The sequence below is a fragment of the Spea bombifrons genome, chromosome 2 (assembly GCF_027358695.1).
Source record: "Spea bombifrons isolate aSpeBom1 chromosome 2, aSpeBom1.2.pri, whole genome shotgun sequence".
Taxonomy (NCBI): domain Eukaryota; kingdom Metazoa; phylum Chordata; class Amphibia; order Anura; family Pelobatidae; genus Spea; species Spea bombifrons.
The window spans coordinates 124,910,150-124,934,041 of record NC_071088.1 but is presented as its reverse complement, the minus strand read 5'-3'; the positions used below and the strand labels follow the sequence as shown (position 1 = coordinate 124,934,041).

At 38.7% G+C, this 23,892-nt stretch overlaps 23 non-coding genes across 23 annotated transcripts; all 23 read left to right on the top strand.

Moving 5' to 3' along the window:
- Positions 1–12,221: 12,221 nt before the first annotated feature.
- Positions 12,222–12,295, top strand: TRNAT-UGU (transfer RNA threonine (anticodon UGU)). Its single transcript has one exon. It is a non-coding gene; the product is annotated as a tRNA-Thr (tRNA).
- Positions 12,296–13,247: 952 nt separating this feature from the next.
- Positions 13,248–13,321, top strand: TRNAT-UGU (transfer RNA threonine (anticodon UGU)). The gene has a single exon. It is a non-coding gene; the product is annotated as a tRNA-Thr (tRNA).
- A 438-nt stretch (positions 13,322–13,759) lies between these two features.
- Positions 13,760–13,833, top strand: TRNAT-AGU (transfer RNA threonine (anticodon AGU)). Its single transcript has one exon. It is a non-coding gene; the product is annotated as a tRNA-Thr (tRNA).
- A 438-nt stretch (positions 13,834–14,271) lies between these two features.
- TRNAT-UGU (transfer RNA threonine (anticodon UGU)) lies at positions 14,272–14,345 on the top strand. The gene has a single exon. It is a non-coding gene; the product is annotated as a tRNA-Thr (tRNA).
- Positions 14,346–14,785: 440 nt separating this feature from the next.
- On the top strand, positions 14,786–14,859 carry TRNAT-UGU (transfer RNA threonine (anticodon UGU)). The gene has a single exon. It is a non-coding gene; the product is annotated as a tRNA-Thr (tRNA).
- Positions 14,860–15,297: 438 nt separating this feature from the next.
- Positions 15,298–15,371, top strand: TRNAT-AGU (transfer RNA threonine (anticodon AGU)). The gene has a single exon. It is a non-coding gene; the product is annotated as a tRNA-Thr (tRNA).
- Positions 15,372–15,809: 438 nt separating this feature from the next.
- Positions 15,810–15,883, top strand: TRNAT-UGU (transfer RNA threonine (anticodon UGU)). The gene has a single exon. It is a non-coding gene; the product is annotated as a tRNA-Thr (tRNA).
- A 436-nt stretch (positions 15,884–16,319) lies between these two features.
- TRNAT-AGU (transfer RNA threonine (anticodon AGU)) lies at positions 16,320–16,393 on the top strand. Its single transcript has one exon. It is a non-coding gene; the product is annotated as a tRNA-Thr (tRNA).
- A 437-nt stretch (positions 16,394–16,830) lies between these two features.
- TRNAT-AGU (transfer RNA threonine (anticodon AGU)) lies at positions 16,831–16,904 on the top strand. The gene has a single exon. It is a non-coding gene; the product is annotated as a tRNA-Thr (tRNA).
- A 235-nt stretch (positions 16,905–17,139) lies between these two features.
- On the top strand, positions 17,140–17,213 carry TRNAT-CGU (transfer RNA threonine (anticodon CGU)). The gene has a single exon. It is a non-coding gene; the product is annotated as a tRNA-Thr (tRNA).
- A 440-nt stretch (positions 17,214–17,653) lies between these two features.
- TRNAT-UGU (transfer RNA threonine (anticodon UGU)) lies at positions 17,654–17,727 on the top strand. Its single transcript has one exon. It is a non-coding gene; the product is annotated as a tRNA-Thr (tRNA).
- Positions 17,728–18,165: 438 nt separating this feature from the next.
- Positions 18,166–18,239, top strand: TRNAT-AGU (transfer RNA threonine (anticodon AGU)). The gene has a single exon. It is a non-coding gene; the product is annotated as a tRNA-Thr (tRNA).
- A 440-nt stretch (positions 18,240–18,679) lies between these two features.
- TRNAT-UGU (transfer RNA threonine (anticodon UGU)) lies at positions 18,680–18,753 on the top strand. The gene has a single exon. It is a non-coding gene; the product is annotated as a tRNA-Thr (tRNA).
- A 438-nt stretch (positions 18,754–19,191) lies between these two features.
- On the top strand, positions 19,192–19,265 carry TRNAT-AGU (transfer RNA threonine (anticodon AGU)). The gene has a single exon. It is a non-coding gene; the product is annotated as a tRNA-Thr (tRNA).
- Positions 19,266–19,705: 440 nt separating this feature from the next.
- TRNAT-UGU (transfer RNA threonine (anticodon UGU)) lies at positions 19,706–19,779 on the top strand. The gene has a single exon. It is a non-coding gene; the product is annotated as a tRNA-Thr (tRNA).
- Positions 19,780–20,217: 438 nt separating this feature from the next.
- On the top strand, positions 20,218–20,291 carry TRNAT-AGU (transfer RNA threonine (anticodon AGU)). The gene has a single exon. It is a non-coding gene; the product is annotated as a tRNA-Thr (tRNA).
- Positions 20,292–20,728: 437 nt separating this feature from the next.
- On the top strand, positions 20,729–20,802 carry TRNAT-AGU (transfer RNA threonine (anticodon AGU)). The gene has a single exon. It is a non-coding gene; the product is annotated as a tRNA-Thr (tRNA).
- A 235-nt stretch (positions 20,803–21,037) lies between these two features.
- TRNAT-CGU (transfer RNA threonine (anticodon CGU)) lies at positions 21,038–21,111 on the top strand. The gene has a single exon. It is a non-coding gene; the product is annotated as a tRNA-Thr (tRNA).
- Positions 21,112–21,551: 440 nt separating this feature from the next.
- Positions 21,552–21,625, top strand: TRNAT-UGU (transfer RNA threonine (anticodon UGU)). The gene has a single exon. It is a non-coding gene; the product is annotated as a tRNA-Thr (tRNA).
- A 438-nt stretch (positions 21,626–22,063) lies between these two features.
- TRNAT-AGU (transfer RNA threonine (anticodon AGU)) lies at positions 22,064–22,137 on the top strand. Its single transcript has one exon. It is a non-coding gene; the product is annotated as a tRNA-Thr (tRNA).
- A 438-nt stretch (positions 22,138–22,575) lies between these two features.
- TRNAT-UGU (transfer RNA threonine (anticodon UGU)) lies at positions 22,576–22,649 on the top strand. The gene has a single exon. It is a non-coding gene; the product is annotated as a tRNA-Thr (tRNA).
- Positions 22,650–23,087: 438 nt separating this feature from the next.
- On the top strand, positions 23,088–23,161 carry TRNAT-AGU (transfer RNA threonine (anticodon AGU)). The gene has a single exon. It is a non-coding gene; the product is annotated as a tRNA-Thr (tRNA).
- Positions 23,162–23,598: 437 nt separating this feature from the next.
- TRNAT-AGU (transfer RNA threonine (anticodon AGU)) lies at positions 23,599–23,672 on the top strand. The gene has a single exon. It is a non-coding gene; the product is annotated as a tRNA-Thr (tRNA).
- The last annotated feature ends 220 nt before the right edge of the window (positions 23,673–23,892 follow it).

The window sequence follows — 23,892 nt, the reverse complement described above, 5'->3', positions numbered from 1 at the left end:
CTGCGCCCACCGGGAACACCGCACCCAGTAACTGAAGGGCGAGATCGTGTAGGGGGCAGGGGCCGACCAACGAGAGAGGAGAGGAAACCAGAGACAAAAGAGAAGAAAAAGGAAAGAGGAGAAAAGAGACGAGCCCAATAAGAGCCGCCGCTCGCAGACCCAAAAGAAAGCATAAGAACCGCGAAGAAAGGGGGGAGAATGGGAGGGGTGGAGAGCAATGGCCAGGCCATACAACCTGGATATTAAGTGACGGAAACAACCGCCTCATAGAGAGACCTTGAGGTATAGCACAGTGACAAGGAACACATGAACGAGAGTAACATTAGTAACAATAACAATAACCATCGCACGTCACCAAGTGCGAACCGAAGCGCCGAGACCCATGAACAATGTCAAGCACTCTCAGTAAAATACAAGAGGGAGCCACACATACAAAAAAAAGCAAAAAACCACAAACTCCCCCACCCTCCCCCCACCCGCGTCAGAGACCGCAGCACCAACAGGAATCATTGCATAGGAGACGTGAGGAGATGTAAAGAGCCACCCAGTAGACTGAATGAAAACATGGTAAGCGCAAACATATACACAGAATATGTAAATAACGTAGTAAACTGTGCACAGGAGGCACGCATAACATCCGGGTAGCGAGGATATCAGACGGCACAAAAAAAAAAAAAAGGACCCAGATAACCACATAGCACCCCCGCCCCCCCCACCAGAGCACAGCATTCAGCAGTAACAGTAGCATTGCATATGGAGCCCAGTAGAACAAAAATAATAAAAAGGAAAATTCCCGCCTAGGAGACGTGGCGAGATCATGACAGGCGCATACAGAAGTGCAGGACAAGTGGTACACAAAGTCCAGCGTAGACTGAGCCTGTATGACACTAGAAAGCGATAGTATCAAACAAATAAATGTGTAGAGAGCGGAGAGCATGTATTAGCGGAACACGGCGCAAACTAAATAAATAAATAAATAATATATATAAAAAAAAAAAAAAAAAAAAAAAAAAACGAGGCTAATGTCAACAAGAGAGCCCCAACAAGAGTCCAGGGAGCGTGGGGTGAATAACAGGTGAGGTGACGGCGATGGCAGCAACAGCGCAAGAACTCACAAACCGTTACTCTTCAATGTCGCCCCGACGGCGAGAGGCCAAGGCGAGCTGCGCATGGGAGGCCCGACGGCGAGGAGAATCCCTGCGGGCGAGATCCAGACGACCACGGCTCCGAGGCGGTAGAGCTGGGGTGCGAAGAGAGCCAAGAACCGCATCCGCAGATGACCAATCCAAGATGCGGAGGTCCGAGAGGCCCAGATGCTGCAAAACGCCACCGACATCCTGGTAGTGCCTGATGATAAGAGGCCGATTGTCGTGGCGGATGACCAGGGCCCCCAACGATATTGTATACTCAGCCTCTGCAGTTCAGCTGTCAGCGGCCGCAAGGCCCTCCTGGCCTGCAGAGTCAGGTCGGAGAGGTCCTGATAGAAGGACACCTGGTGCCCGTCGAACAGCCAAGTGCCCACCTCACGGGCGCGAAGCATGATGGCCTCCTTCACCAAGAAGTCCGTAAGGTGGCAGATAATGTCTCTGGGGGGGGTCCCAGGGCCACCACGAGGGCGGAGGGCCCTATCCAAGGGCATCAGGGAGTCAGCCGAACGACCCAGGAGATCATTGAAGAGACGCGTAAGGAGCACCGTCACATCCTCCGGGCCCTCGGACTCCGGAATCCCACGGACGCGTATGTTGTGTCGACGGCCCCTGTTGTCAAGATCTTCGATCCTGCGGCGGAGTTCTTGCAGGTAACGAGCGTGTTGAGTAGTCGTCTGTTGCGCCTGAGTATGTGCCTGTAGATGTTGTGTCGCGGAGGCCTCGAGGGTCTGCACACGCTTCTCCAACGTGGCCAGGTCAGAGCGTACAGCAGAGACCTCATCGCGAACCACCTGCTTGAGCTCCGCGATGAGCAGCGAAAAATCGGACTTCCACGGTGCCGAGGAGAAGAGACTCACCACCTCCGGAGGCTGGGATGCAGGCGGTAAGTGTAGCGCCGGGGCCGGCCCTTCAACCGATGAGGAGCTGGCCGGAGACGAGGCCTCGTGGTCCTCAGGGGCCTGGGAGGCCAGGACCGCCGGGGTCCGGAAATATTCGCGGAGGGAAGGATTGGAGGAGCGTGAACGGTCCCCCGGTGTAGAGGGGTCAGCGGCCGGTTTCTTGGAGCGACCCATGAAGGCGATGTGCGCGGATTAGCCAAAGAAAGATGCGAGCGGCGGCGGAGACAATGGCTCAAGCGTCCAGCTTACTCGGCGGTCGGACACCCCCCTTCGTGCCTACGTTTTAACGCATCCACTGTTGAATTTGTGCCTAGTCGACGTGTTGGGGTGATGACGTGATTACGCACGTCGGAGGGGGTGGAGCAGCATACTCGCAGCATGGCAGGTGAACGCGAGCGTTAGCTCGCGAGAGACGAGATCGGGAGCTTGAGGCAGGTGGCAGCAGCAGCAAACCGGCGGCAGCAGCAGTTTGGCGGCAGCTACACACCGGCGGCTGGCAGGCCGCACGAATATCGGCGGCAGGCAGCTGCACAAATATCAGCGGCAGGTAGCCGCACGAACAACGGCGGCAGGCGGCTCTACTATCTGCGGTAGGAGACCGCATCCTTAAAAGCACTTGCGGCGGGAGGCAGTCGGCAGACGGCCGCATTACCATCTGCGGCAATCGGCCGCGTTTCTACCGGCGGCAGACGGCCGCGTTACTACCGGCGACAGGCGGCCGCGATATTTCGGGTGACAGGCGGCAGCTTCCACTATCGGCGGCAGGCGGCCGCAATATGAGGACTGTAGTGGTGCTGGAGTCCCAGGAGGTAGGCGGCCACACAGTTTATATTTTTTATTGGCGGCAGACGACCGCATTGCTGCTGACGGCAGGTGGCCGCACCATCGCCGGCAGGAGGCCGCATTATTCGTTGGCGGCAGGCGGCCGCACTATTGACTCTAGTAGCAGGCACCACCTCCGGAGATAGCGGCAGGCAGCTGCACTACATTGGCGACAGGGGGCCGCAGCACTGGAGGATAAAAAAAAAAAAAAAAAAACAAGTGGCAAACGTGCCTTCTGAGGTATAAACCGCCTAATCGCTCATCGGAGTACTGCCAAATAATAATAAAAAAGAGAGAAAAGAGAAGGAAGGAAAAGAAAAGGAAAAAATTAGAATTATATTACAAGTAACGAAAAGAGACTCTTTTATTTTTTATTTTTTATTTTTTTGTGTGTGTACTAAATATACAAATATGGCAACTAAAAAAACCACTCTCAAGGAACAACCTAAAAGAGACAGAAAAGAAAGGAAAGACAAACAACCTGGATCTGTAGCAGAATTTTTTTCTCCCTCACAAGAAAGAACCAAGGAAAAAAACCCAAATTTATCAGTAACAGCTCAGTGGGATGAATTCCAAGATCTTCAACAGCGTAATAGTTTAAGTCCGTCTTCATCTGTGTCTCAAGACTTTATGGTCACCCACTTCGATGAAATAAAAAAGAAATATCTAAAGGCTCAATAGAAATTAAACAAGAGTTAAGTGAGCTGACCAATAAGATTGCAACCATGGAATGTAAATTATCCAACCTAGACATAAATTATTCAGCCCTGAAGGAATCCATCACAAGTGTCACCCAAAGAGTGGATATAATCGATCAAAAAATTAGAGAGTTGGAGGATAGAGCAAGAAGAACAAATCTGCGTTTTCGCAATATTCCAGAGACGGTATCTCAAGAACAACTCAAATCTTTTTTGCTGGATTTTTATAAAACATTGGGAGTGGTTATAGAAAATCCTGACCGGATAATGGAAAGATTCCATAGATTGAGACGACCGAATGGTTTATCAGATAAGGTTCCACGAGACGTTATAGTTGCCTTCTATTCTGTAGTATTTAAAGAGCAAATATTGAGAGCTAAGAAACTCAGCAATTTGAAAGAAGACCCATATCATAATATTCTAATCTTTCAAGATTTGTCTTACCAAACGAGAAGCTGGAGAAGAGGATTTGCATCATCATTGCAGGACCTACGGCAAAATAACATCAAATACAACTGGACTAATAACTCTAGTGTGAGAGTGTGGTGGGAGGGCCAGATGAGAATTTTTGACTTGCCTTTTAAATTGGAAGAATGGTGCAAATCTCTAAACTTTAAAGCTTAATAATCATTAATTTTCCTTTTTTTCATTTTTTTTTGTGAATCTTTAAATTATAGTAATCAGTGTTTAATCTGAGTAAGCCACTCAGTACTACTCTGGGCAGTAAGAGATAATTAATATTGAAACTATAGCTATTCTCAGAAAGATAACTGACTCATAATAAGATGCTTATGGAGATTGTAGTTATAATCGGCCCATATCCATAGTAAGGGGGGAGGAGAAGGAAAAAGAAAAAATGGAAATAACGAGATTATATCTGTATGCATAAAAAAAATAATTGTATTCTATTAAGAGGTTAACAAATAATTAATGCGCCATAGCAAAAACGGTAATAGCTATGGGTTTGCTCATATCACTTGCACTTTAGATTAGTTTATAAGATAAAATTTGGAGCAATTACTAATACATAATACTATCTTAATATATACTTGAATCTTTTGTATAACGAATTCTATATCCATCATATTAAGATGATGGTAATTAAATTATTCTTTCACAGTGGAATCTGAATTAAATCGTATATAGGTTTGCACTTTGACACTTTACCTTTATATTATAAAATTGGGAGTAATTATTAAAATATAATTATGGACTAAACTCCTTATTCCTATGCACAAATAATCTTATTGCACTTTATCTACTTGAGAGGATAGTAATTAAAGTCATCATATTAAGATGATGGTAATTAAATTATTCTTTCACAGTGGAATCTGAATTAAATCGTATATAGGTTTGCACTTTGACACTTTACCTTTATATTATAAAATTGGGAGTAATTATTAAAATATAATTATGGACTAAACTCCTTATTCCTATGCACAAATAATCTTATTGCACTTTATCTACTTGAGAGGATAGTAATTAAAGTATGCTTATATCATTTTGCACTTTATTTTTTAGTTGAGAGCAACTACCGTATTTGCTCGATTATAAGACGACCCCGATTATAAGACGACCCCCCAAAATCAAAATATTAATTTAGGAAAAAAACAAAAAGCCTGAATATAAGACGACCCTATAGGAAAAAAGTTTTACCAGTAAATATTAATTCATGTAAATTATTTTTTCATGTTTAATAAAAGCTATGATTGAGAAAAATATATTTTTTAAATTTCCTTTTATTTGCCAACCTGCCCCCCCCAGTTATGCCACTCTGCCCCCAGAAATGCTTTATACCCCCCTATTTGCCACTCTGCCCCATGATATGCCTTATACCCCTATATGCCACTCTGGCATATAGGGGGTTAAAAGGCATATCATGGGGCTGAGTGGCATATAGGGGGTTAAAATGCATTTCTGGAGGTATATAGGCATATCATGGGGCTGAGTGGCATATAGGGGGTTAAAATGCATTTCTGGAGGTCCAGAAATGCATTTTAACCCCCTATATGCCACTCAGCCCCATGATATGCCTTTTAACCCAGCATGTACTGGCTGCCTTGGCTTGATAGGAGTGTGATTGCTGTTAGCAGTTTGATATATATATATATATATATATATATATCAAACTGCTAACAGCAATCACACTCCTATCAAGCCAAGGCAGCCAGTACATGCTGGAACCTGGGGATGATAGTAGTGGGATTACAGCCTCCCTATGCCATGCTACAACCCCCACCCCCCTTACACATCCATGCTATCACACACAAACACATTTAAATACTCATTCATTCCATTAATCACACATACTTCACACATTAAACACACATTAATCACACATACTTACCCAAAAACCCTCCCCCACCCCCTTACCTGAACTGCAGATCTCTCACTCGAAGACTTCTGCAGGGGACCGGCTGTAGAGCAACTTCTCTGGCCCCGCCCCCAGAGGAGGGAGGGGGAGATAGAGCTCTGTGAGGACGCTGCAAGCTTCCTGTCCTCCTGCTTCTAACAGAAGAGACGCTGCTCGCGACCGGTAAGCAGCATGGCCCCAGCAGACGTTGTTTGGGGGGTCTGAGAAGACGACCCCGATTATAAGACGAGGGGTATTTTTCAGAGCATTTGCTCTGGAAAAAACCTCGTCTTATAATCGAGCAAATACGGTATATCTTGCTTCATAGTAGAATTTGAAATTAAATCTTTATGGTAAAACTGGAAATGAAATAGCTTTAGGCAATTTATTAATACTGACTTGGTTTGACAATGAAATGAATACTTAATCTTTAAAGTTAATTTATGTTTCCTTTTTTTTTTTTTTTTTGTGTTGTGTATTTCAACGTGGATCTTTAAATTATAGAGATCAGTGTTCAATCTGAGTAAATCACTCAGTACTATTCTGAGTAGTAAGAGATAATTAATATTGAAATTATAGCTACTCTTAGAAAGATAACTGACTCATAATGAGATGCCTACGGAGATTGTAGCTATAATCAGCCCATATCCATAGTAAGGGGGGGAGGAGAAGGAAAAAGAAAAAATGGAAATAACGAGATTATACCTGTAGGCATAAAGAAAATAATTGTATTCTATTAAGAGGTTAACAAATAATTAATGCGCCATAGTAAAACCAGAAATAGTTATAGGCTTGCTCATATCACACGCACTTTAGATTAGTTTATAAGATAAAATTTGGAGCATTTACTAATACATAATACTATCTTAATATATATTTTAATCTTTTGTATAATGAATTCTATACCCATCATATTAAGATGATGGTAATTAAATTATTTTTTCACAGTGGAATCTGAACTAAATCGTATATAGGTTTGCACTTTGACACTTTACCTTGATACTATAAAATTGGGAGTAACTACTAAAATATAACTATGGACTAAACTCCTTATCCCTATGCACAAAGAATCTTATTGCACTTTATTCACTTAAGAGGATAGTAATTAAAGTATGTTTATATTATTTTGCACTTTATCTTTTAGTTGAGAGCAACTATACCTTGCTTCATAGTAGAATTTGAAATTAAATCCTTATGGTAAAATTGGAAATGAAATAGCTTTAGGTAATTTATTAGTACTGACTTGGATTGACAATGAAATGAATATCTAATTTTTATAGTTAATTTATGTTTTTGATGTGGTTTTTTTTTTTTTATTTTTTTTTTTTATTATTTTTCTCTCTCTCTTTGTTATTTCCCAAAATGATAGCATGTATAATGATAACGTAAATACTCAAAGGAAAGGGAGAGGGAGGAGAAAGGAAGAGAGGGAAAAGGAAAGAAGGAAGAAAATTTGTCATTCGAAATAACTCAATATTAAGGAAAGCCTTTCTGTTCCCAGATAATAGACTAAATAGTCTGCGAGTATCGCTTACTCTACCGTATGTCTTAAATTAGACATAGGAGATATGTCCTTTAGGAGATTTCTCACTCGAGGGGACACAGGCCGTGCGCCTATTGTCTCTGGAGATATGTGTATCGTTTTATGTTTTTCTTTGGCCTTATTTATCAGAAGGCTAAGAAAATATATGTATGTTTATATATCCCAGCTTTTAGACTTTGCGATAATATTGAGAATGAAGGGGATTTATGTGTGTTATGTTCTTTTTACTATTATTTTGTTTCTTTGTTAATTGGTCTATGTTTGGCTGCATAGGGAATTTGAGAAAGGGGATCCCAAGAATCTTTGAATGATCAAGGTGTGTTCAGTCAACACCCAAGGTTTAAATTCGCCACATAAACGCTCTATAGTATATAACTTTTTATGTAAAGAGCATATAGATGTAGGCTTTCTACAGGAGACCAATTGGAGACGAATAGATAAAATTAAATGGGGAGGAAAGAAATTTCCGATTATGATTCATGCCTCAAACGAAGTAAAAAAAAAAAAGGAGTTGCAATAGTGTTTTCTGCAGCACTCCAAATTGAAGTTAAGTTTGAATTTCATGATCTGGAAGGCAGATTCTTAATTGTAGTCTGCAAACTAAATGAAGAGTGGTTTACATTGGTGAACGTATATTTACCAAATATCTCCCCAGTACATCTTTTGAATAAGATATTAGATCAGGTAGATAATATTAAGACCGGTTGTTGTATTATAGCAGGAGATTTTAATTGTGTCTTAGATAGTAATTTAGATACGAAAACTTCTAAAAAAAGAGCTAATGAAAAAAAGATAAAGTCTTAAGCAAGAGCTTTCAATAATTCTTTAAATAATCATGAACTTATGGATACCTGGAGAGTATTCCACCCACTTGAAAGAGACTTTACGCACTTTTCTCATGTTCATTTGTCCTACTCTCGTATTGATTATATATTATGTTCTCCATCTCTTATAAATGGGATTCAAAAAATCGAGATTAGAAATAACACCTGGTCAGACCATAATATTATTATTATGGATATTAAAAATAATATTAATAAGAACGTACGGACTACTTGGAAACTAGACGACTCTATTCTCCTTAATAAAGACAATGTGAAATATCTATCTGATCTAATTAACTTATTTTTTAAGGAAAATAATCCCAATGATACCTCAATTGTAAACAATTGGTGTGCCTTCAAAACAGTAATGAGAGGATATTTAATTAAGCTGAAAAATACAATTATAAGAAAACAAGGAAGAACACTGGCGGAGCTTTATCTGTTGTATAATCAGGAACTTTTAGAAAACAAAAAAACCCAACTTTAGATAAATCGGAAAAAATTAAACAAATCCAAGTCCGTATCAATGATAAATTGTTGGAAAGAACGGTTATCAATATGGAGAAACTAAAAACTACATATTACTGTTGTAGTAATAGAGTAGATAAAATGATGACTAATAGACTGAAGAAATTAAAAACTAGTAATCGAGTCCATAAGATAATACTGGACAATAAAACCTATTCAACACCAGAAGCAATTGGTGAAAAGTTTAACCAATACTACGAGAAACTCTATAACTTGAATAATAAAGTCTCTCCAGAAGAAATAGATAACTACTTGGATAAAATAAACCTCCCTCAGATATCTGTAGAGCAGAGAGCTATTTTAAATGAAGACATAACCCCAGCGGAATTAAGAGAAGTAATATCTAAATTAGTCAAATATAAAACCCCTGGGCCAGACGGCTTTACAAATCTATTCTTTAAAGTATTCAGTCTACAAATTTTAGATCCTTTAACTCTTACTTTTAACTCTATTGCTAATTATGGTAAACTTCCTATTGAAATGTCATGAGCTAATATTCTTCCTATTTTGAAGCAAGGGAAAAACCCGACAGATCCCGCCAGCTACAGGCCAATTTCCCGTATCAATGTTGATGTGAAATTGTATTCCTCTATTCTTGCTAATAGATTAAAATCTATTCTTAAATCTATTATTGATCCGGACCAAGTTGGCTTTATCCCGGGCCGATCATCCTGTAACCATATTAGAAGAATTATAAATATCTTAGATCAAACAGAGAAGAAAAAAATTCCAATTATTATAATGTCAGTGGATGCAGAGAAGGCCTTTGACCGGGTGAATAGGGAATTTATGAGTAAAGTTTTATCTAAGTTTGGATTTCTTGGCTGGATTCATAAGGCGATTATGGCTCTTTATTCCAATCCTTCTGCTAGGACAGTAGGACCAAATATTTGTTCAAAATGGTTTGCTTTAAAAAATGGAACAAGACAAGGTTGCCCCTTGTCTCCATTGCTATATATATTTTCGGTAGAACCTTTAGCTACTAGCATTAGAGACAATTATGATATTCAAGGCTTTTCTACTAGACACTCGGAGTTAAAAATCAACCTGTACGCAGATGACATACTAATTTCTATTACTAATCCCCGAGTCTCTTTAAAACATCTTATGGTGGAATTTAAAGAATATAGTAAGGTCTCGAACTATAAAATAAATACAAACAAAACAACACTATTAGATATTAATTTAGAAAACTCTTTAATTGAACAGATTAAAAAACAATTCGATTTTGTTTGGGCTAAATCTGATTTTATTTATCTTGGTATATACATAACAAAATCTATGCCGTTATTAGTTGAGACCAATTTTATTCGACTATTGAAATTAACAAATATCTGGCTAAAAGAATGGAGAAATAAAGAATTCTCCTGGTGGGGCAGAATTAATATACTAAATTCTTATATAGTTCCAAAATGGTCCTATCTGTTCTCAATGATTCCATTAAGGGTTCCGGACTCGTGGTTAAGAATGCTACAGGCGAGCTTTGAATGCTTTGTCTGGAAAGCTAAGAAACCAAGAATAAAATTGGCTGTTATGGCATGCAAATCGAAGTATGGAGGCCTGGGTTTTCCTATTGTAAAAAATATATATCTGGCAAACATAATGGTTCATATTTACAGATTACAATTAGAGCATTCCATTAATGAAGGGTGGTATGCAATTGAGATGGGTACAGATGGTATTGATAACTTACATCACATAGTATGGTATCCCCTAACTTCAAAATCTCTTTTAAAAATAGAAAGTTCTAATTTAATTTTGGGACAGATTCTTCCAATTTGGGAGTCGATCAAGAAAAAATTAAATCCTACTAAAGGGATACCGTCCTTTTCTAAACTTAAATTTGTGGAACTTTTTATTTCAAATATAAATCTTGACGAATGGATAACTAAGGGTATATTTACTTTAGATCAATTGTTGACCCCCGGGGGACCTAAACCTTTTTTTCAACTAACACAAGAATCAGATAAATATCTGAGAATGAAAAATTTCTTGTTGAAAGATTTATGGAAACCTAGTCAAGAGCTGTCAATTCGCTTAAAGAAAATATTTACAGGAAAGGATGTAAATAAAGTGTTATCTAAGGGTTTAGATTTAATTAACTATGTTATGCTTGATCATATTCCATATGCTACTGATGTATGGGAACAGGAGTTAGATATAAAGATAGATCAGGACAATTGGTATAGATCTCTATATGATGTTACGAAATCTATTCATTCGCTGTCACTGGCTGAAACCCAATTTAACATATTAAACAGATGGTATTTGACACCATCAAGAATGCACAAAATGTATAGCAATTGTTCAGATATGTGCTGGAGATGCGGAATAGAAAGAGGGACTTTTCTTCATATCTGGTGGGACTGCGCGGGTGTAAAAAACCTATGGTCCAATATTTATGATTTAATTTTTGCTTTAACAACAAAAGTGATTGTTCGATCTCCTGTAACGGCTTTACTACACTTAGAATGGCCTAATTGTAGCAATAATGAAAAACAATTTTTTATCCACTGTTTCATATCAGTGAAAATTATGATTGCCCGCTCATGGAAACAAATTAATGTAGCCCCTTGGAATATGATTATTTCTCAATTGAACTACCAGATTAAAATGGAAAGGCAGCTATATAGATCTTATTTTATGTCTGAAATAAAAGCTAAGAAATGGGATGTTTGGCTAAAGAGGCTGGAAGAATATACGCAATATTGTTTGGGTTTGTTGACTGTAATTCCACCTATGATAACTGGAAATTACTACTGGTTTATGATGACCCGGGGTTCTTCCTGTCCCTAAGAATCCCAAATGCAGCTAAGAGATTTATGTATTTATTTATTTAAATATATTATATTATTTTATATTATGTATATTATTGTGTAATCGTCCTTTCTCTATTTCTCTTTTATTTTTTGTCTTTGTGTATAATTGTGTATTCCTTTTCAATTGGACAAAAACTGAAATAAAGAATATATTTAAAAAAAAAAAAAAAAGAATTTGTGCCTAGTCTATGAAGACCGCGTCCAGTCTAATTCTAAAAGAAGTTAAAGGCTTCAAGAATCGTGACCATCTAGATCTCAGTAGATTTTTTCTCATCGTCTATAATCCCGTGCTGGTTAAACACACTAATTCTCTTGTTTATACTGAGCCTAACATCTGAGTTCTTGGTAGGTGTTTGTGGCATTTGTGAATTATCTTATCCTGTGATTCTTAATTCATGACATCCCACTTCTCATGTGAGTTTCTTTTAAATTTAATAGTTTCAGCTAAAAAGACTGCTAAACAGCCCAATTTTCCATTGCTAGTTCAAATCATTACTGCTATAGTAAGATTTGTTCTTCTCTAACAAATTACTCATATGTTGAAGAGCAGTGTAGACCATGGTTTTGAAAACCAAAACAGCCACCAAGGCATTGTGGCTTAGATGGTTAAAGCACCTGTCTTGTAAACAGGAGATCCTGAGTTCGACTCTCAGCAGTGCCTAGCTTTTATAGCACCCACTCTTCAATTTGTGCCTAGACTATGAAGTCTGGGTCCAGTCTAATTCTAAAAGAAGTAAAAGGCTTAAAGAATCAAGACCATCTAGATGTCAGTAGGTTTTTACTCATGGTCTATAATCCCGTGCTGGTTAAACACACTAATTCTCTTGTTTATACTGAGCCTAACAACTGAGTTCTTGGTAGGTGTTTGTGGCATATCTGAATCATCTTATCCTGTGATTCTTAATTCATGACAACCCACTTCGAATGTGAGTTTCTTTTAAATGTAATAGTTTCAGCTAAAAATAATACAAAACAGGCCAATTTTCCATTGCTAGTTCAAATCATTACTGCCATAGTAAGATTTGCTCCTTTCTAACATATCGGTCAAATGTTGAAGAGCAGGATACTGCATGGTTTTAGAACAAAAATCAGGTGTCAAGGCGCTGTGGCTTAGATGGTTAAAGCGCTCTTCTAGTTAACAGGAGATCCTGAGTACGACTCTCAGCAGTGCCTAAGTTTTAGCGCATCCACTGTTGAATTTGTGCCTAGTCTATGAAGACCGCGTCCAGTCTAATTCTAAAAGAAGTTAAAGGCTTCAAGAATGATGACCATCTAGATATCAATCGATATTTTCTCATCGTCTATAATCCCGTGCTGGTTAAACACACTAATTCTCTTGTTTATACTGAGCCTAACATCTGAGTTTTTGGTAGGTGTTTGTGGCATTTGTGAATTATCTTATCCTGTGATTCTTAATTCATGACATCCCACTTCTCATGTGAGTTTCTTTTCAATTTAATAGTTTCAGCTAAAAAGACTGCAAAACAGTCCAATTTTCCATTGCTAGTTCAAATCATTACTGCTATAGTAAGATTTGTTCTTCTCTAACAAATTACTCAAATGTTGAAGAGCAGTGTAGACCATGGTTTTGGAAAAACCAAAACAGCCACTAAGGCATTGTGGCTTAGATGGTTAAAGCGCCTGTCTTGTAAACAGGAGATCCTGAGTTCGACTCTCAACAGTGCCTAACTTTTAGAGCACCCACTCTTCAATTTGTGCCTAGACTATGAAGTCTGGGTCCAGTCTAATTCTAAAAGAAGTAAAAGGCTTAAAGAATCAAGACCATCTAGATGTCAGTAGGTTTTTACTCATGGTCTATAATCCCGTGCTGGTTAAACCCACTAATTCTCTTCTTTATACTGAGTCTAACAACTGAGTTCTTGGTAGGTGTTTGTGGCATATCTGAATCATCTTATCCTGTGATTCTTAATTCATGACAACCCACTTCGAATGTGAGTTTCTTTTAAATGTAATAGTTTCAGCTAAAAATAATACAAAACAGTCCAATTTTCCATTGCTAGTTCAAATCATTACTGCCATAGTAAGATTTGCTCCTTTCTAACATATCGGTCAAATGTTGAAGAGCAGGATACTCCATGGTTTTAGAAGAGAAAGCAGGTGTCAAGGCGCTGTGGCTTAGATGGTTAAAGCGCCTGTCTAGTAAACAGGAGATCCTGAGTTCGACTCTCAGCAGTGCCTAAGTTTTAGCGCATCCACTGTTGAATTTGTGCCTAGTCTATGAAGACCGCGTCCAGTCTAATTCTAAAAGAAGTTAAAGGCTTCAAGAATCATGACCATCTAGATCTCAATCGATATTTTCTCATCGTCTATAATCCCGTGCTGGTTAAACACACTAATTCTCTTGTTTATACTGAGCCTAACATCTACGTTTTTGGTAGGTGTTTGTGGCATTTGTGAATTATCTTATCCTGTGATTCTTAATTCATGACATCCCACTTCTCATGTGAGTTTCTTTTCAATTTAATAGTTTCAGCTAAAAAGACTGCAAAACAGCCCAATTTTCCATAGCTAGTTCAAATCATTACTGCTATAGTAAGATTTGTTCTTCTCTAACAAATTACTCAAATGTTGAAGAGCAGTGTAGACCATGGTTTTGAAAACCAAAACAGCCACCAAGGCATTGTGGCTTAGATGGTTAAAGCGCCTGTCTTGTAAACAGGAGATCCTGAGTTCAACTCTCAGCAATGCCTAGCTTTTAGAGCACCCACTCTTCAATTTGTGCCTAGACTATGAAGTCTGGGTCCAGTCTAATTCTAAAAGAAGTAAAAGGCTTAAAGAATCAAGACCATCTAGATGTCAGTAGGTTTTTACTCATGGTCTATAATCCCGTGCTGGTTAAACACACTAATTCTCTTGTTTATACTGAGCCTAACATCTGAGTTTTTGGTAGGTGTTTGTGGCATTTGTGAATTATCTTATCCTGTGATTCTTAATTCATGACATCCCACTTCTCATGTGAGTTTCTTTTCAATTTAATAGTTTCAGCTAAAAAGACTGCAAAACAGCCCAATTTTCGATTGCTAGTTCAAATCATTACTGCTATAGTAAGATTTGTTCTTCTCTAACAAATTACTCAAATGTTGAAGAGCAGTGTAGACCATGGTTTTGGAAAAACCAAAACAGCCACTAAGGCATTGTGGCTTAGATGGTTAAAGCGCCTGTCTTGTAAACAGGAGATCCTGAGTTCGACTCTCAGCAGTGCCTAACCTTTATAGCACCCACTCTTCAATTTGTGCCTAGACTATGAAGTCTGGGTCCAGTCTAATTCTAAAAGAAGTTAAAGGCTTAAAGAATCAAGACCATCTAGATGTCAGTAGGTTTTTACTCATGGTCTATAATCCCGTGCTGGTTAAACCCACTAATTCTCTTCTTTATACTGAGTCTAACAACTGAGTTCTTGGTAGGTGTTTGTGGCAAATCTGAATCATCTTATCCTGTGATTCTTAATTCATGACAACCCACTTCGAATGTGAGTTTCTTTTAAATGTAATAGTTTCAGCTAAAAATAATACAAAACAGTCCAATTTTCCATTGCTAGTTCAAATCATTACTGCCATAGTAAGATTTGCTCCTTTCTAACATATCGGTCAAATGTTGAAGAGCAGGATACTCCATGGTTTTAGAAGAAAAATCAGGTGTCAAGGCGCTGTGGCTTAGATGGTTAAAGCGCCTGTCTAGTAAACAGGAGATCCTGAGTTCGACTCTCAGCAGTGCCTAAGTTTTAGCGCATCCACTGTTGAATTTGTGCCTAGTCTATGAAGACCGCGTCCAGTCTAATTCTAAAAGAAGTTAAAGGCTTCAAGAATCATGACCATCTAGATCTCGATCGATATTTTCTCATCGTCTATAATCCCGTGCTGGTTAAACACACTAATTCTCTTGTTTATACTGAGCCTAACATCTAAGTTTTTGGTAGGTGTTTGTGGCATTTGTGAATTATCTTATCCTGTGATTCTTAATTCATGACATCCCACTTCTCATGTGAGTTTCTTTTCAATTTAATAGTTTCAGCTAAAAAGACTGCAAAACAGCCCAATTTTCCATAGCTAGTTCAAATCATTACTGCTATAGTAAGATTTGTTCTTCTCTAACAAATTACTCAAATGTTGAAGAGCAGTGTAGACCACGGTTTTGAAAACAGAAACAGCCACCAAGGCATTGTGGCTTAGATGGTTAAAGCGCCTGTCTTGTAAACAGGAGATCCTGAGTTCAACTCTCAGCAATGCCTAGCTTTTAGAGCACCCACTCTTCAATTTGTTCCTAGACTATGAAGTCTGCGTCCAGTCTTATTCTAAAAGAAGTAAAAGGCTTAAAGAATCAAGACCATCTAGATGTCAGTAGGTTTTTACTCATGGTCTATAATCCCGTGCTGGTTAAACACACTAATTCTCTTGTTTATACTGAGCCTAACAACTGAGTTCCTGGTAGGTGTTTGTGGCATATCTGACTCATCTTATCCTGTGATTCTTAATTCATGACAACCCACTTCGAATGTGAGTTTCTTTTAAATGTAATAGTTTCAGCTAAAAATAATACAAAACAGCCCAATTTTCCATTGCTAGTTCAAATCATTACTGCCATAGTAAGATTTGCTCCTTTCTAACATCAGTCAAATGTTGACGAGCAGGATACTCCATGGTTTTAGAACAGACTGCAGGAGTCAAGGCGCTGTGGCTTAGATGGTTAAAGCGCCTGTCTAGTAAACAGGAGATCCTGAGTTCGACTCTCAGCAGTGCCTAAGTTTTAACTCATCCACTATTGAATTTGTGCCTAGTCTATGAAGACCGCGTCCAGTCTAATTCTAAAAGAAGTTAAAGGCTTCAAAAATCGTGACCATCTAGATCTCAGTAGATTTTTTCTCATCGTCTATAATCCCGTGCTGGTTAAACACACTAATTCTCTTGTTTATACTGAGCCTAACATCTGAGTTCTTGGTAGGTGTTTGTGGCATATCTGAATTATATTATCCTGTGATTCTTAATTGATGACATCCCACTAAGAATGTGAGTTTCTTTTAAATGTAAAAGTTTCAGCTAAAAATACAACAAAACAGCCCAATTTTCCATTGCTAGTTCAAATCATTACTGCTATAGTAAGATTTGCTCCTCTCTAACATATCGTCAAATGTTGAAGAGCAGGGTAGTCCATGGCTTTGCAAACCCTCATAGCCTTCGAGGCGCTGTGGCTTAGTTGGTTAAAGCACCTGTCTAGTAAATAGGAGACCCTGAGTTCGACCCTCAGCAGTTCCTACATTTTAGAGCATCCACTGTATAATTTGTGCCTAGTCTATGAAGTCCGGGTACAGTCTAATTCTTAAAGAATTTAAAGGCTTAAACAATCATGACCATCTAGATGTCAGTAATTTTGTTCCCATTGCTAGTTTGAATCATTACAGCTATAGTAAGATTTGCTCCTCTCTAACATGTCGGTCAAATGCTGTAGAGCAGGGTACTCCATGGCTCTGGAAAAACACACCAACATCAAGGCGCTGTGGCTTAGTTGGTTAAAGCGCCTGTTTCGTAAACAGGAGATCCTGAGTTCAAATCTCAGCAGTGCCTGACTTTTAGAACATCCACTGTTTAATTTGTGCCTAGTCTATGAACTCCGGGTTCAGTCTAATTCTTAAAGAAGTTAAAGGTTTAAACAATCATGACCATCTACATCCCAGTTGGTTTTTACTCATTGTCTATAACCCCGTGCTGGTTAAACACACTAATTCTCTTGTTTATACTGAGCCTAACATCTGAGTTTTTGGTAGGTGTTTGTGGCATTTGTGAATTATCTTATCCTGTGATTCTTAATTCATGACATCCCACTTCTCATGTGAGTTTCTTTTCAATTTAATACTTTCAGCTAAAAAGACTGCAAAACAGCCCAATTTTCCATTGCTAGTTCAAATCATTACTGCTATAGTAAGATTTGTTCTTCTCTAACAAATTACTCAAATGTTGAAGAGCAGTGTAGACCATGGTTTTGGAAAAACCAAAACAGCCACTAAGGCATTGTGGCTTAGATGGTTAAAACGCCTGTCTTGTAAACAGGAGATCCTGAGTTCGACTCTCAGCAGTGCCTAACTTTTAGAGCACCCACTCTTCAATTTGTGCCTAGACTATGAAGTCTGGGTCCAGTCTAATTCTAAAAGAAGTTAAAGGCTTAAAGAATCAAGACCATCTAGATGTCAGTAGGTTTTTACTCATGGTCTATAATCCCGTGCTGGTTAAACCCACTAATTCTCTTCTTTATACTGAGTCTAACAACTGAGTTCTTGGTAGGTGTTTGTGGCATATCTGAATCATCTTATCCTGTGATTCTTAATTCATGACAACCCACTTCGAATGTGAGTTTCTTTTAAATGTAATAGTTTCAGCTAAAAATAATACAAAACAGTCCAATTTTCCATTGCTAGTTCAAATCATTACTGCCATAGTAAGATTTGCTCCTTTCTAACATATCGGTCAAATGTTGAAGAGCAGGATACTCCATGGTTTTAGAAGAAAAAGCAGGTGTCAAGGCGCTGTGGCTTAGATGGTTAAAGCGCCTGTCTAGTAAACAGGAGATCCTGAGTTCGACTCTCAGCAGTGCCTAAGTTTTAGCGCATCCACTGTTGAATTTGTGCCTAGTCTATGAAGACCGCGTCCAGTCTAATTCTAAAAGAAGTTAAAGGCTTCAAGAATCATGACCATCTAGATCTCAATCGATATTTTCTCATCGTCTATAATCCCGTGCTGGTTAAACACACTAATTCTCTTGTTTATACTGAGCCTAACATCTGAGTTTTTGGTAGGTGTTTGTGGCATTTGTGAATTATCTTATCCTGTGATTCCTAATTCATGACATCCCACTTCTCATGTGAGTTTCTTTTCAATTTAATAGTTTCAGCTAAAAAGACTGCAAAACAGCCCAATTTTCCATTGCTAGTTCAAATCATTACTGCTATAGTAAGATTTGTTCTTCTCTAACAAATTACTCAAATGTTGAAGAGCAGTGTAGACCATGGTTTTGGAAAAACCAAAACAGCCACTAAGGCATTGTGGCTTAGATGGTTAAAGCGCCTGTCTTGTAAACAGGAGATCCTGAGTTCGACTCTCAGCAGTGCCTAACCTTTATAGCACCCACTCTTCAATTTGTGCCTAGACTATGAAGTCTGGGTCCAGTCTAATTCTAAAAGAAGTTAAAGGCTTAAAGAATCAAGACCATCTAGATGTCAGTAGGTTCTTACTCATGGTCTATAATCCCGTGCTGGTTAAACCCACTAATTCTCTTCTTTATACTGAGTCTAACAACTGAGTTCTTGGTAGGTGTTTGTGGCAAATCTGAATCATCTTATCCTGTGATTCTTAATTCATGACAACCCACTTCGAATGTGAGTTTCTTTTAAATGTAATAGTTTCAGCTAAAAATAATACAAAACAGTCCAATTTTCCATTGCTAGTTCAAATCATTACTGCCATAGTAAGATTTGCTCCTTTCTAACATATCGGTCAAATGTTGAAGAGCAGGATACTCCATGGTTTTAGAAGAAAAAGCAGGTGTCAAGGCGCTGTGGCTTAGATGGTTAAAGCGCCTGTCTAGTAAACAGGAGATCCTGAGTTCGACTCTCAGCAGTGCCTAGGCTTTAGCGCATCCACAGTTGAATTTGTGCCTAGTCTATGAAGACCGCGTCCAGTCTAATTCTAAAAGAAGTTAAAGGCTTCAAGAATCATGACCATCTAGATCTCAATCGATATTTTCTCATCGTCTATAATCCCGTGCTGGTTAAACACACTAATTCTCTTGTTTATACTGAGCCTAACATCTGAGTTTTTGGTAGGTGTTTGTGGCATTTGTGAATTATCTTATCCTGTGATTCTAAATTCATGACATCCCACTTCTCATGTGAGTTTCTTTTAAATTTAATAGTTTCAGCTAAAAAGACTGCAAAACAGCCCAATTTTCCATTGCTAGTTCAAATCATTACTGCTATAGTAAGATTTGTTCTTCTTTAACAAATTACTCAAATGTTGAAGAGCAGTGTAGACCATGGTTTTGAAAAAACCAAAACAGCCACTAAGGCATTGTGGCTTAGATGGTTAAAGCGCCTGTCTTGTAAACAGGAGATCCTGAGTTCAACTCTCAGCAGTGCCTAGCTTTTAGAGCACCCACTCTTCAATTTGTGCCTAGACTGTGAAGTCTGGGTCCAGTCTAATTCTAAAAGAAGTTAAAGGCTTAAAGAATCAAGACCATCTAGATGTCAGTAGGTTTTTACTCATGGTCTATAATCCCGTGCTGGTTAAACCCATTAATTCTCTTGTTTATACTGAGCCTAACAACTGAGTTCTTGGTAGGTGTTTGTGGCATATCTGAATCATCTTATCCTGTGATTCTTAATTCATGACAACCCACTTCGAATGTGAGTTTCTTTTAAATGTAATAGTTTCAGCTAAAAATAATACAAAACAGTCCAATTTTCCATTGCTAGTTCAAATCATTACTGCCATAGTAAGATTTGCTCCTTTCTAACATATCGGTCAAATGTTGAAGAGAAGGATACTCCATGGTTTTAGAAGAAAAAGCAGGTGTCAAGGCGCTGTGGCTTAGATGGTTAAAGCGCCTGTCTAGTAAACAGGAGATCCTGAGTTCGACTCTCAGCAGTGCCTAAGTTTTAGCGCATCCACTGTTGAATTTGTGCCTAGTCTATGAAGACCGCGTCCAGTCTAATTCTAAAAGAAGTTAAAGGCTTCAAGAATCATGACCATCTAGATCTCAATCGATATTTTCTCATCGTCTATAATCCCGTGCTGGTTAAACACACTAATTCTCTTGTTTATACTGAGCCTAACATCTGAGTTCTTGGTAGGTGTTTGTGGCATATCTGAATTATATTATCCTGTGATTCTTAATTGATGACATCCCACTAAGAATGTGAGTTTCTTTTAAATGTAAAAGTTTCAGCTAAAAATACAACAAAACAGCCCAATTTTCCATTGCTAGTTCAAATCATTACTGCTATAGTAAGATTTGCTCCTCTCTAACATATCGTCAAATGTTGAAGAGCAGGGTAGTCCATGGCTTTGCAAACCCTCATAGCCTTCGAGGCGCTGTGGCTTAGTTGGTTAAAGCACCTGTCCAGTAAATAGGAGACCCTGCGTTCGACCCTCAGCAGTGCCTACATTTTAGAGCATCCACTGTTTAATTTGTGCCTAGTCTATGAAGTCCGGGTACAGTCTAATTCTTAAAGAATTTAAAGGCTTAAACAATCATGACCATCTAGATGTCAGTAATTTTGTTCCCATTGCTAGTTTGAATCATTACAGCTATAGTAAGATTTGCTCCTCTCTAACAGGTCGGTCAAATGCTGTAGAGCAGGGTACTCCATGGCTCTGGAAAAACACACCACCATCAAGGCGCTGTGGCTTAGTTGGTTAAAGCGCCTGTTTCGTAAACAGGAGATCCTGAGTTCAAATCTCAGCATTGCCTGACTTTTAGAACATCCACTGTTTAATTTGTGCCTAGTCTATGAACTCCGGGTTCAGTCTAATTCTTAAAGAAGTTAAAGGTTTAAACAATCATGACCATCTACATCCCAGTTGGTTTTTACTCATTGTCTATAACCCCGTGCTGGTTAAACACACTAATTCTCTTGTTTATACTGAGCCTAACATCTGAGTTTTTGGTAGGTGTTTGTGGCATTTGTGAATTATCTTATCCTGTGATTCTTAATTCATGACATCCCACTTCTCATGTGAGTTTCTTTTCAATTTAATAGTTTCAGCTAAAAAGACTGCAAAACAGCCCAATTTTCCATTGCTAGTTCAAATCATTACTGCTATAGTAAGATTTGTTCTTCTCTAACAAATTACTCAAATGTTGAAGAGCAGTGTAGACCATGGTTTTGGAAAAACCAAAACAGCCACTAAGGCATTGTGGCTTAGATGGTTAAAGCGCCTGTCTTGTAAACAGGAGATCCTGAGTTTGACTCTCAGCAGTGCCTAACTTTCAGAGCACCCACTCTTCAATTTGTGCCTAGACTATGAAGTCTGGGTCCAGTCTAATTCTAAAAGAAGTTAAAGGCTTAAAGAATCAAGACCATCTAGATGTCAGTAGGTTTTTACTCATGGTCTATAATCCCGTGCTGGTTAAACCCACTAATTCTCTTCTTTATACTGAGTCTAACAACTGAGTTCTTGGTAGGTGTTTGTGGCATATCTGAATCATCTTATCCTGTGATTCTTAATTCATGACAACCCACTTCGAATGTGAGTTTCTTTTAAATGTAATAGTTTCAGCTAAAAATAATACAAAACAGTCCAATTTTCCATTGCTAGTTCAAATCATTACTGCCATAGTAAGATTTGATCCTTTCTAACATATCGGTCAAATGTTGAAGAGCAGGATACTCCATGGTTTTAGAAGAAAAAGCAGGTGTCAAGGCGCTGTGGCTTAGATGGTTAAAGCGCCTGTCTAGTAAACAGGAGATCCTGAGTTCGACTCTCAGCAGTGCCTAAGTTTTAGCGCATCCACTGTTGAATTTGTGCCTAGTCTATGAAGACCGCGTCCAGTCTAATTCTAAAAGAAGTTAAAGGCTTCAAGAATCATGACCATCTAGATCTCAATCGATATTTTCTCATCGTCTATAATCCCCTGCTGGTTAAACACACTAACTCTCTTGTTTATACTGAGCCTAACATCTAAGTTTTTGGTAGGTGTTTGTGGCATTTGTGAATTATCTTATCCTGTGATTCTTAATTCATGACATCCCACTTCTCATGTGAGTTTCTTTTCAATTTAATAGTTTCAGCTAAAAAGACTGCAAAACAGCCCAATTTTCCATAGCTAGTTCAAATCATTACTGCTATAGTAAGATTTGTTCTTCTCTAACAAATTACTCAAATGTTGAAGAGCAGTGTAGACCATGGTTTTGAAAACCAAAATAGCCACCAAGGCATTGTGGCTTAGATGGTTAAAGCGCCTGTCTTGTAAACAGGAGATCCTGAGTTCAACTCTCAGCAATGCCTAGCTTTTAGAGCACCCACTCTTCAATTTGTGCTTAGACTATGAAGTCTGGGTCCAGTCTAATTCTAAAAGAAGTAAAAGGCTTAAAGAATCAAGACCATCTAGATGTCAGTAGGTTTTTACTCATGGTCTATAATCCCGTGCTGGTTAAACACACTAATTCTCTTGTTTATACTGAGCCTAACAACTGAGTTCCTGGTAGGTGTTTGTGGCATATCTGAATCATCTTATCCTGTGATTCTTAATTCATGACAACCCACGTCGAATGTGAGTTTCTTTTAAATGTAATAGTTTCAGCTAAAAATAATACAAAACAGCCCAATTTTCCATTGCTAGTTCAAATCGTTACTGCCATAGTAAGATTTGCTCCTTTCTAACATATCGGTCAAATGTTGAAGAGCAGGATACTCTGTGGTTTTAGAACAAACTGCAGGTGTCAAGGCGCTGTGGCTTAGATGGTTAAAGCGCCTGTCTAGTAAACAGGAGATCCTGAGTTCAACTCTCAGCAGTGCCTAAATTTTAGCGCATCCACAGTTGAATTTGTGCCTAGTCTATGAAGACCGCGTCCAGTCTAATTCTAAAAGAAGTTAAAGGCTTCAAGAATCATGACCATCTAGATCTCAATCGATATTTTCTCATCGTCTATAATCCCGTGCTGGTTAAACACACTAATTCTCTTGTTTATACTGAGCCTAACATCTGAGTTCTTGGTAGGTGTTTGTGGCATATCTGAATTATATTATCCTGTGATTCTTGATTGATGACATCCCACTAAGAATGTGAGTTTCTTTTAAATGTAAAAGTTTCAGCTAAAAATACAACAAAACAGCCCAATTTTCCATTGCTAGTTCAAATCATTACTGCTATAGTAAGATTTGCTCCTCTCTAACATATCGTCAAATGTTGAAGAGCAGGGTAGTCCATGGCTTTGCAAACCCTCACAGCCTTTGAGGCGCTGTGGCTTAGTTGGTTAAAGCACCTGTATAGTAAATAGGAAACCCTGAGTTCGACCCTCAGCAGTGCCTGCATTTTAGAGCATCCACTGTTTAATTTGTGCCTATTCTATGAAGTCCGGGTACAGTCTAATTCTTAAAGAATTTAAAGGCTTAAACAATCATGACCATCTAGATGTCAGTAATTTTGTTCCCATTGCTAGTTTGAATCATTACAGCTATAGTAAGATTTGCTCCTCTCTAACATGTCGGTCAAATGCTGTAGAGCAGGGTACTCCATGGCTCTGGAAAA